At 38.5% G+C, this 12,686-nt stretch overlaps 1 protein-coding gene across 1 annotated transcript in view; it reads left to right on the forward strand.

Annotated features, from left to right (window-relative positions):
* Positions 1 to 12,686, forward strand: part of LOC126263384 (lactosylceramide 1,3-N-acetyl-beta-D-glucosaminyltransferase A-like) — a 79,971-nt gene that overhangs the window by 9,176 nt on the left and 58,109 nt on the right. The window lies entirely within an intron of this gene.

Raw genomic sequence — 12,686 nt, forward strand, 5'->3', positions numbered from 1 at the left:
GAAGGAAGAGGGGTGAAGGAAAATGACTGTGGAGTTTTAGGGAAAGGGGTACAGTTCGTAAAAGTCACCTAGAACGCTGGGTCAGGGGAGACATACTGGATGGGATGAAAAGGAAAGACTGATTGTTGGGGACTGACCCAGATAAGATTTGAAAACCTGAGAGCTTAAGGGTGGACTCTAACATTCTAATGACTTACAGTGTGAGTGTGGATCTGGGTTATTTCAGTTTATTCCCCCAAACCACCTTCCACTTCTTTACGAAGTGACTTATTTGGAACTTGCAGCCACTCTTCCTTACTGGCTAGCTGGCTGCTGGAAACCCTCTTCACTTCTTCTCCATAGAATAATGCTAGGTACAGGAATTTTTAGACTCTTTATACTTATGAAATAAGTAGACGTACAAAGTTTACTTTTCATCCGTTAACGATGTATTTAACCTCCATACACAATAAAACTCTCACTTTCCACATAAACATGTAACTTCCGGTAAGTCTCTCATACAGCTGAACATCAGAACCAAATTGAGTTACAGTTAAAAAGAAAGTTGGATTAGATACCATAACTTCTCTTAACGGGAATCAGAAAATAAGTCTTGTCTATAACAAGGTTACATCAAGAGTTTTAAAGAGTTCTTTTTTAACTGCCTTTGTTTTAATAACAATAGTCAATGATATAATAAGCACAGAGCTGCATATAAGCTACATAGGGCCTTCTTTACACACTCACAAAAACATCTATGGATTGCCCGACAGGTACTTGTCGGTGCCATTTGACCGGCGCGTCTACTTTCTTCCCGCGACTGATTTTAAACCTGCACACACAAACATGCGACATGCAGTAGATAGGATTCTACCATCACACAATCATATCCAAATTATCATGTGTTCGTGACAGTAGAAGGCTGAGTGGTTCTAGAATTTAACAGAAATTCTCAAAATAAACCCCCCCCCCCCCTCAGATCGAACATGCGATATTTTATAAATAATCATTATGCAAATAATATCACTCATAATAACATTTCATATCTTAACAGTATAAATGTTTTACATAAGTTTATATACTTATCTTTCTTTTCAATAACAATTCTCTTTTCTCTCTTGAACAATCTTTCGCTTATTGTTTCTCTACTCTTTTCTTATTTTACTTTGTTATTAAGACATGAGCATTTACTCATGATTTTAGTCAGCTTTACTAATATTTAGGAATTGTGAGAACTCTTTTTCTCTTCTTTACTATTATTATTATTATTATTATTTTCAATCATAAATTTCAAGTGTTTATGACACATGAGTAATATATTTTCTATTCTTATCTTTTGTACTACCTTTTTCCTAGTGTGTACTGTTTTCATTATTTGTAGCTTGGAGGAACTCTGGATGAAATGAAAGTGTTCTTTTGACACTCATTTGTTTCCACAAAATCTAGTAAGGTTAGTCATTCATAAAATTCATACTTCCCAGAATAATCCCTATAAAATTTGTGACTTTTGTCACAATACTGCCCCCTTCTCCTAGGATCAGCACCTATTCCTTTCTTGTCAGTTGACCTTATGAGATCACTTTCTCTATCCGTTCTGGTAGGTATGCCCCTTACAAAACATCCCTATTTTTAGGCAACAGATCCTCCTATCTCCATGTAGGAACATCTACCCTTCATACTTAGTGAATGCCGGGTACACCCCCCTTATTCTTTCTCAGTAGGCTTCACGGTTCATTACCCTAGTATACATTTCTATGTGTACCACAATTAAGTATCTTCTAGTAAAGATATAAATCTATTTTAAACTTCGCATTCATTCTTTAATATATCATTTACTCTCTAGAGTCCTCCTCTACTTATCAACTTCTGTATTTTCAATAGATACTATGTCTACATGTATTATTTATGTCCCACTATCCTTCAATTCATCAGAGTACTTATTACACTGATGTTTCTTAATGATCAACATGACTAATTCCTTTCTTACTTTCATTTTCTTTCTTAGCTCATGCCTCTTTCTTATTTATCCACTACTCATTACTACTTTATAGTTGTTCATAATGTAGTGTTTTCGTTCCATAAAATTATATGCTTTTGTCTCTCTTTGCGCATGTGTTCATTGTGCCTATTCGAATCTCCGTTTAGAACTGACACTGTTCTTTATTTATGTGCACCTCTTCGTATATACATTTGATGTAGAACCATCATAGCTTCCTACATATAGGTGCATATTTCCATATGTACACACATTTTCCCCTACAACAGCTGGTTGTTCTCACATCATGACAGGCTTTGTCTTATGTAATTTAATGTTTGTGTAGAAGTGTATATTTGTGTATATGTGGATGTGTGTTCATGTAGTCTGACTTTTCGGCCTTCTTACCTAAAGATAAGATTTAGGTTTCTAGTAAACAGAGAAATAAGGAAGAGCTTCAGTGATAGAAGTTTGTGAATATGAAAAGAGGGAAACAATAGACAGGACCTCAAATCAGAAGTAAGAAAAGAAAAAATAGACGTGGATGCTAGGATCGAAGAAGAAAAGTAGATAGCCCCAAAGGCAGGAAACCCTTCTAACCCCCCTTCCCTAGGATCCCTACCACTCAGGTACTTAAGTGAGATGCTGGAGGAGGTCTGATGTTAAATCATCACCTACAGAACAGACTTGTCCCACTGCCATCCTTTGGGTCCCCGAAGGAAATCCTAGCAACCCTACAGAAAAGGCAAATGATGAGAAATCAGGCACACTTGTTTGTGAGGGTTGTTTGAAAGGTGTGATATGTGTTTTGTTTTGTTCCATGATTTGTTCATGATTTATCCGTTCATGTAAATCATGCTTTTACCTACAATATGTGGATGTGTGTTCATGTAGTCCGACTTTTTGGCCTTCAACTCAGAAGTGTATAAGGGTGTCTGTGCGAGTGTATACCTGTCCTTTTTCCCCCTAAGGTAAGTCTTCCCACTCCCGGGGTTGGAATGACTCCTTACCCTCTCCCTTAAAACCCACATCCTTTCGTCTTTCCCTCTCCTTCCCTCTTTCCTGATGAGGCAACCGTTGGTTGCGAAAGCTAGAATTTTGTGTGTATGATTGTGTTTGTTTGTGTGTCTATCGACCTGCCAGCGCTTTCGTATGGTAAGTCACATCAACTTTGTTTTTAGATATATTTTTCCCACGTGGAATGTTTCCCTCTATTATATTCATATATTGTCTTTAAATATGTCTGCTTGTGAGATGTCTGCTTGTGTCTGTTTATGTGTGGATGGATATGTGTGTGTGTGCAAGTGTATACCCGTCCTTTTTTCCCCCTAAGGTAAGTCTTTCCGCTCCCGGGATTTTGTGTATGAGATTGTGTATGTTTGTGTTTCTATCAACCTGCCAGTGCTTTCGTATGGTATATATATATATGAGCGAGGTTTCTACGGCTGCCGCTGCCTTTCGCATCCAAATCTCCATCGTTCACGGTCATTCCAGTCTCCTTCATTAAGACCTCTCACTGCCATTGCTTCGTTGACCTCATCTTTCCAGCATCTTGCAGGTCTACCGTGCTTTCTTCTTTGATTTGGAGTCCATTGCCATACCCGTTTTGACCATCTTGTGTCTGGCATACGCTGTAAGTGACCATACCAGAGTAGGCACTTCCTTTCTGTGTAGTCTAGGATTGTGCTTTTGACATTCATAACCTCTCTGATCCTATCATTTCTAATATGGTCAAGTCTGGAGTATCCACAACTCCATCTCCAGAAATCCATCTCGACAGCCAGCAGGCGATCTTTCTGCCTCTGAGTTAGTTCCCACAAGTCTGCACCATATGTTGTGATGCTTTCAATAATTGTGTGGTAGATGGTATGTTTTGTTCTGCGCGTTATGTTTTTGTTCCAGAGAATACCATTTAGTTGTTTTATGGCTCACTTACCCTGGCCTATTTTATTGTTTACATCATCCATACTTCTACCATTGGACGACAGTGTCACTCTCAAGTACTTAAAATTATGACACCCTTTAACAGTATCAGAACCAAGCCGTAAGCCGTTAACAGTATTTTCTCCCTCTTTCAAATATTTGGTTTTAGATATGTTTATGACAAGACCCCATTTTTCATATTCTTCTTTTAATTTGCGGAGCATGTAATTTGCATCTTCCTTATCTCCAGCTACTAACACTTGGTCGTCAGCAAAAAATAGAGCGAACAAGGTCTCGTCGTCTACAGGGACACCCATTCCTCCTCATTTCCTTTTCCATGATTTTAGTTCCTCCTCTAGGTAGATCTTAAAGAGTGTAGGGGCAAGTGTGCATCCCTGGCGTAGTCCCTTTGTCACCTCAAACTCTTGAGATAGTTGATTTCTCACTTTAACCATTGCCGTACGACCTTGGTAGAGGAGTCTGACAGCTTTCACATAGCTTGGTGACACACCATTATCAATTAGACTTCTCCATAGCTTGTTCTTTGGAACTGTGTCATAAGCTTCCTGGAGATCTATAAAGACAAGGTGAGTTGTAAGGTCCCTTGCTGTCCATTTCTCCACTAGGTTTTTGAGGGTAAATACTCCATCAGTACAGGAGCGACCAGATCTGAATCCATTTTGTTCTTCAGATTCAGTTATTTCTTCTTCTATCCTCTTTTTTAGGATACGGCCATAGACTCTCGCCATGGACAGCATCAGGATGCTAGGATTGAAGAAGAAAAGGAGATAGCCCCAAAGGCAGGAAACCCTTCCTATCCCCCTTTCCTAGGATCCCTACCACTCGGGTACTTAAGTGAGACGCTGGAGGAGGTCTGGTGTTAAATCGTCACCTACAGAACAGACTTATCCCACTGCCACCCTTTGAGGTCCCCAAAGGAAATCCTAGCAACCCTACAGAAATGGCAAATGATGAGAAATCAGGCACACTTGTTTGTGAGGGTTGTTTGAAAGGTGTGATGCGTGTTTTGTGTTTGTCATGATTTATCCATTCATGTAAATCATGCTTTTAGCTACAGTACCCACCCCTTTTAAAATTTACACAAACCCTCCCATCTATATCACATCTCATAAAAGTTATAAAATACTCTATACAAAATGAAAAATCTATATACTACGGTATAACAGTTGTTCAGCTAGTCACATCATATTATATTTTCCACAAATATAATGCTCCATTCAGATTATTTCATCTAGATATCACTTTTTTCTGTGATTCTCTTAAGTTGTTCTCTATTTTACAGTCATATCCAGTTTTCCAAGCAATAAGATTACAAAATAGTTCTAGATTTTAAAGGAATTCGGTGCAGGAAAACTATTCTGGAAAAAACACCGAAAAGAACCCAGGATCTGATGGTTGTTACTCCGCCTGTCAACCCAGAATGTTAACGTCCCTGGGAGATATACAATTTTACATCCTTTACATTGTATTTCCACCCCACCCCCCCTTTTTTTCTTTTTTTTTAAATGCCAATCGAAATATTTCCTTATAGTACCCCAAGTATTATTGTAATATTTTGGGTCCCATAGATCTGATATTAACTTTTCTTGAGCACTGGCAGACCAGTACTTCTCTTTAAATTGATTTTGAAAGTCACCCCAAGAGTAAAAATTCTCAATATTTACTGTTCCCCATTCTGAGGCTTCCCCTAGAAGGTGCCCCAAAGCAAAATCGATCTTCTTGGAATCTTCCCAAGTTTTTGGTAAAGCTTAGTTAAACCTTTTTAAGAAATGGGTCAGATGTACCTCTCCATCTGGCTTAAATTTAGGGAATTGTCTAAATAACCGTGAATGGGCTCCCCATTGCAAATCATTCACCACTTCACTGGTTAATACCACATTAGGTGAAATTACCCTTTTTTCTACTTTATCTTGGATAAGCTTAATTTCTCTCCACAGGTCATCCATACCCTTCCTGGTATCATTGAGTTCAGGAGAAGGAATAGGCAATACTTTCCAGATGTTATTCTGTCAGTAATCTTTCAATCTATAATTTCTCCAAATTGTTTCTCCAAACTAATTACATTTATAATGTCAGAGTTAGCTATTTTCTCTTTGAAATATCTTTCTACATTATCTACCCATCTATTGACACCTGTAATTTGTGACTGAGTCTGGCATTAATTCATTATGCTTATCTACACTCTCTTTCAAAGTATTCAACCCCTGCCTGACATCATTATACTTCATATTGTACACGTTTTCAAAAGATCCTAACTTTTCAATAAGTTTGTATTCTACATTATTACATTTGCTCTCAATGTTAAGTTCTAACGATTTTGATAAATCTTGAAAAGTGTCCTTCTGTTTCTGACTAAGGTCAGTAAACATATGATTTATATGAGTGGTCAAAGAATTTGTCAACTAGTTATTTAAATCGACTTATATATTTTCTACTTTATTACTTATTGTGTCGAACTCAGTCTTCAAAGCACCCATGCCTTCAGAGTTGCACTCTCAGCATTTAAACCTTCACTCTAGGTATTTAATTGAGAACTTAAAGAGTTTAACTTAAGATTCAGAGCCTTGATTAAATTTATCAACTCTGCCCAGTCAGGCATTTCTTTTCCTTTCTTTCCTTCTTTTCGTGGCAGGAAGTTACCGATATCCGGCAGTTCTCCCGTGTTTTTATGGAACAATCAGTACGCCGGGAAAGCTTTAAACATCACATTTCTTTTCCTGGTTTTCATGGCCATAGCTAGGTCTTGAGTTTCCCCAACCTGTTGTATATTTTCCATACTTTTCTATGCCTTAGCTCTTGTAAGCATTTAAAACTAACTTTAAATATGATAATTACACAATAAAAGTTCACTCAACAGTATCTTGTATCACTTTGTACTAAAGTAATCAAGTTTTGTTTCACACTCACCCGGCATAGAATTCGCATTGTGTAGGTGAGCTGATGTGGAGACAGGTCAGCACCATAGAACAGCAGCTGGTGTCAGTGGCATCAGGTGTATGTTGGTTTCCGCATCTGCGTCCCCGCAATGTGTGTGAGAGCTGTATACTCCCTGCACTGGATCTTCTTAGTTGAAGCGTTCTGTGTGTATTTCTTCTTAGACAAATATGCCAAAATCTTCTTTGCTGTTTTATCTTTGTGAATTTTACATTTCTTCATCGTTTTTCCATTTAAATTTTTCTCCATTGGATACTTGAATATATTCCAATTTCTCAGAGTAATTCCCTTGTCTTATTATGTTTGGTTGCTATGGCTATAGGTAACAGCTTCTTCTCTCATTTTTACTTAATATTCCAGTTTTCTCCATCTTTTCACACAGGTCACCACTTTCTAACATTCTAATGACTTAAAGTGTGAGTGTGGATCTGGGTTATTTCAGTTTATTCCCCCAAACCACCTTCCACTTCTTTACAAGGTGACTTACTTGGAACTTGCAGCCACTCTTCTCTACTGGATAGCCAGTTGCTGGAAACCCTCATGATTTCTTCTGTGTTGAATAATGCTGGTCCACCTATTTTTAGACTCTTACTACTTGTGAAATAAGTAGACATACAAACTTTACTTTTCATCAATTAACGGTGTATTTAACCTCCATAAACAATAGAACTCTCACTTTCCACATATATTTAACTTCCTATAAGTCTCTTGTACAGGCGAATGTCAGAACCAAATTCAGTTACAGTTAAAAGAAAATTGGCTTAGATACCATAACTTCTCTTAATGTGAATCAGAAAATAAGTCTTGCCTATAGCAAGGTTACGTCAAGAGGTTTCAGGAGTACTTTTTCAACTGTCCTTGTTTTACTTGAAAAGAGAGACAGCATTGGTCGTATATTTTTATTATCGCAAAATCGATTTTCTGTTACTGAGTGACCATCTTCAGTGCTGTATTATATAACTTAAATTAGTAAGCACTGGTGTCAATAGGCTTACGGCAATCACATAGAACTTAAAGAGTTTAACTTAAGATTCTGAGCCTTGATTAAATTTATCAACTCTGCCCAGTCAGGCATTTCTTTTCCTGGTTTTCATGGCTATAGCTAGGTCTTGAGTTTCCCCAACCTGTTGTATATTTTCCATACTTTTATATGCCTTAGCTCTTGTAAGCATTTAAAACTAACTTTAAATATGATAATTACACAATAAAAGTTCACTCAACAGTATCTTGTATCACTTTGTGAGTCTATGTGATTGACGTAAGCTTATTGACACCAGTGCTTACTAATTTAAGTTATATAATACAGCACTGAAGATGGTCACTCAGTGACAGAAAATTGATTTTGCGATAATAAAAATATACGACCAATGCTGTCTCTCTTTTCAAGTATACCCATTATCTGGTCGTAGTGCACAGGACACTATGGAGTCGCCAATCAATGTCCTTGTTTTAATAACAATTGTCAATGACACAATAAGCACAGAGCTGCATATAAACTCCATAGTTCTTCCTTACACATTCACTAAAACATCTATGGATTGCCCGACAGGTATTTGTTAGTGCCATTCGGCCACCACGCCTACTTTCTTCCCGCGACTGATTTTAAACCTGCACACACAAACATGTGATGCGAAGTAGGTAGGAGTCTACCATCCCACACTCATATCCAGAATATTGTGTGTTCGAGACGGTAGAAGGCTGAGTGGTTCTAGAATTTAAAAGGAAATTCTCAAATCACTACTGGAAGATAGGGTAATATGCAAGACAGAGATCACTACTAAAACATCATGCATGAGTTAATAAGAAGGAAAATTTAGGTGCATTGTATGTAACAGAGGTGGGAGAGGAGACAGTGAAAAATAAAAGATGTAGAAAACTAAAATGGAGTGAAGGAAGGGGTATTTACTGTGAAGAAACACTGAGATGGAAGGAATTAAGGTAAATTAAGGCCCTGTGGGTGGCAATAACGAAGTACATGTTGTAGTGCTAGTTCCCACCTGCGGAGTGCTGAGAAACTGGTGTTTGGGGGAAGAATCCAGATGACACATATGGTGAAAAAGGCACCAAGGATATGACTGCCATGTTGTACAACATGCCCTGCAACAGGATATTGTGTGTTGCATATGCCCATTCATCCTGACTGATAACTGGGTTGTAGTAATGCCGATGTAAAAGATTGCACAGTGTTTACATAACAGCTGGTATATGACGTGTCGTTTCACAGGTGGCTCTCCTTTTGATAGTATATATTTTGCCAGTTACAGGACTGGAATAGGTGGTGGTAGGAGGGTGCATAGAGCAAGTCTTGCAGTGGGGACAGTCACAGGGATAGGAGCCATAGAGTAGCGAGTGGGTGCAGAAGGAGCATAGAGTCTGACAAGGATATTTCAGAGTTTGGGAGGACAATGAAATGCTATTCTAGGTGTGGTGGGCAAAATCTCGGACAGAATGGATCTCATTTTAGAGCATGGTTTTAAGAAGTCATGGCCCTTGTTAAAATAGCTGAGTAATGTATTCAATACCAGGACAGTTCTGGTGATAAGTGGTGTCCTCTGAAGTTGTTTTTTGGAGGGACCAGCAGTACCAGGATTGGACGTGATGGCCCAGGAAATCTGCTTTTGAACTAGGCTGTTGGGATAATTATATCCAGTGTAGGCTGAAGTGAGAGAGATGTTGTATTTCTACAAAGAGTCTGAACTGAACAAATATGTTTGCCTCGAATGCGAAGGCTGTACAGGAGTGAACGTTTGACAAGGAAAGGACGGCAGCTGTCAAACTGTAAGTACTGTTGTTTGTTATTAGGTTTAATATGGATGTAAATGTGTAGGGACCTTCAGAAAGGATGAGTCATCATCAAGGAAAATGGCATGGGATTCAGAATAGGACCATGTGAAATTTAATTGGGAGAAGGTATTTAGAGATTCCAGGAATTTTAGCAGGTCAACCTCACCATGAGTCCATATGGCAAAGATGTCATCAATGTAACTAAACCAAATCAGGGGCTGAAGGCTTATGGATCTCAGGAAAGCACCCTCCAAGCACCCTCTTACCACCACCTACTCCAGCCCTGTGACTGGCAAGACATATACAATCAAACAGGGAGCCACCTGTGAAACAACAGATGTCATATGCCAGCTGTTATGTAAACAGTATTCGACCTTTTACATCAGCATTACTACAACCCAGTTATTAGTCAGGATGGGCATAAGCAGAGGATGTATACAGGAAACACATAATATCCTGTTGCTGAGCATGCTGTACAACATGAAAGTCATAACCTTGGTGCCTGTTTCACAAAATGCACCATCTGGATTCTTCACACAGACCTCAGTTTCTCAGAACTCCGCAGGTGGGAACTAGCACTACAACATGTGCTTGGTTCTCACCACTCACCTGGCCTTAATTTACCTTAATTCCTTCTGCCTCAGCATACCTTCACAGTAACTACTCCTTTCTTCTCTTTATTTTAATTTTTACATCTTTTATTTTCTGGCCTGTCTATTTTTCGCCATCCCCCCTCCCACCTCTGTTACATACAATGCAATTAGCTTTTCACTCTTCTTAACTCATGCGTGGTGTTTTAGTAGTAATCTTTGTCTTGCATGTTTCCTGATTTCCACCTTTAAACTCTAAGGTTTTCAAATCTTATCTAGTGCAGTCCCCGACAATCAGTCTTTCCTTCTCATCCCATCCGGTAAGTCTCCCCTGACTCGGGGTTCAGGTTTACCTTTAGGAACTGTACCCCTTTCCCTAAGTCTCTGCAGTCATATTCCTTCACCCCTCTTCCTTCCCCTTCAACTCTTCTGCCAGAAGAAGGAGCCACTGGCTGTGAAAGCTTGTAAAAGTTGAACCCTTTTGTGTGTGTCCTTCCCTGCCACTGCTTAGTGAGTAGATTTTTGCACTATCCATTTAAATTATATTGTCAATGATTGGCTATTTTAGTTGTTATGTTTACATAATTGATCACTTTTGCTGTAATACCCAAGAAGTCTGAGAGGTTTCCAAGGTATAAATTTTTAGGGCACCCTTATGCATTACATAGGACAGTCTGTCTTGTAAAGCTGAAAGTTATCTTTACAGTGGTAGCTTTTCCTCATCTCTATAATAGGTCAGCACATCTACTATCATTGGTCTGGATCCTGTTGAGTGTACTCCATGTCCTACATGGTTAGATCAAGTTCCCATGGTTTGCTTCTGATTTGTAGACTGCTGTGGAGATGTCGTGCAGTGTTCTTATAGCATTCTTGCATCCAAACTCCGTGGAAATTGATGTTATGGTCCAGTAGGTTGTTAGCTGACCTAAGTAATGGATTTAAGGAGTGGATCTGTTGATTGAGATGGCAGGTATGTGTTCATAAATTGACAGCTGTTAACTGTTGCATAATTTCTTATATTCCCTTAGAAGGATGTGATTTCTTCTCAAGTTAGATGGTGGAAAGCAGCTCAAGGCTGGTACCCAGAATACTGGAGTGGACTTTATTGCAGAAGTAACAGTCCACATTGCTTTCATTAACTGCAGATCTGTCAGCTGTTTGTGGCTGTTGTTCCAGGTAGGGCTGAAGTATTATGCCACTGAGAAGACAAGGCCAATGGCAGATGATTCTATGGTCAAATCTGCAGAACCCCATGTCATACCACATAATTTTTGCATAATATTATTCCTTGAGCTAATTTCAGCTGCAGTCTGTTAAATTCTATTTAAATGACAACTTTCTGTTAACTATAACTGCAGGGTACCGTGGGTATTTGTAATGGGCTGGCTAGGATATTACTCAGATGAAAGCATGTGGTTTCAGTTTTTTTAGGGTTTGGCAGAACTCCTCATAAACTAAAATGTCCAGTTATAATTACATATTTAATTAATATATCTTCAGTGACCTGGATTTGTTTGTGCTGTGTCGCTATCACTAAGTCATCAGCATGTGTCTGCAATACATAAGCTAGGTAGTATGGAGCTAGGACTGTGCATTGAGAAAGGCCATGATTAAGGATCTTCTAGTCAGTAATGGCATTATCTATAAATATTTAAAATGGTATGTCAGTCAGCATAATGTTGTAGAAGTTGTGCTGTTCTTCTTCAGGGCATTACTCAGAGCACCTGACAAACAACACAGAGTCTCCACATGGTATCCTAAGTTGCAGGCAGGTCAATAAATACTGCAGAGATCTTTTGTTGTGTCTTGAGGCCAGCTTCTATACAAGTTGTCAATAGAAGCACTTGATCTACATAGCTATGGTTTGGTCAAAATCTGTCCTGTTCAACTGTAATCTTTCCAAGTATCTCAACACACAGTCTGTTATACAGCAGTCTCTCAAAGAATTTGTACTTCAAATTCAGAAGTGCAATAGGATGGTAACTTTGAGGTTTGTTGCTGGGTTTGCCTGGTTTTAAGATACCAGTGATCTTTGTCTGGTTCATAAGTCATGGAATGGATACAGCTGCATTAAGTAAAAGTTTCTTAGTTTAAATTTTCATCTGCACTCTTTGTAAGCACAGTGGAGGCTTTTACTTTGTCCAGGTATTGTGACATTTATGCAGGTTTTTCACTTTCAGATCTTTGGCTTCTTTTGTCGAAGAACGCTCTTTGGGAAAATAATGAACTTCTTATGGAATGTTCACAGAATGTCTCAAAAACAAAGCAAACAATAAAATAAACTTGAACAATAGACAAAAGCACAACATCCAATGCGGTTAGTGAGAACAGGTTTAATTCTAATGTTACCAGATAATTAAGTTCTCACACCACCAACAGTAGCATTATAACTTCCTTCCTGAGAATTCTTGACACTGACATATCATTATATCCCAGTTCATTGCCAATCTATGTGATTCTCAATATCTGAATTTCACAAT

The sequence above is a fragment of the Schistocerca nitens genome, chromosome 6, assembly GCF_023898315.1.
Source record: "Schistocerca nitens isolate TAMUIC-IGC-003100 chromosome 6, iqSchNite1.1, whole genome shotgun sequence".
In the NCBI taxonomy this organism is placed as follows: Eukaryota; Metazoa; Arthropoda; class Insecta; order Orthoptera; family Acrididae; genus Schistocerca; species Schistocerca nitens.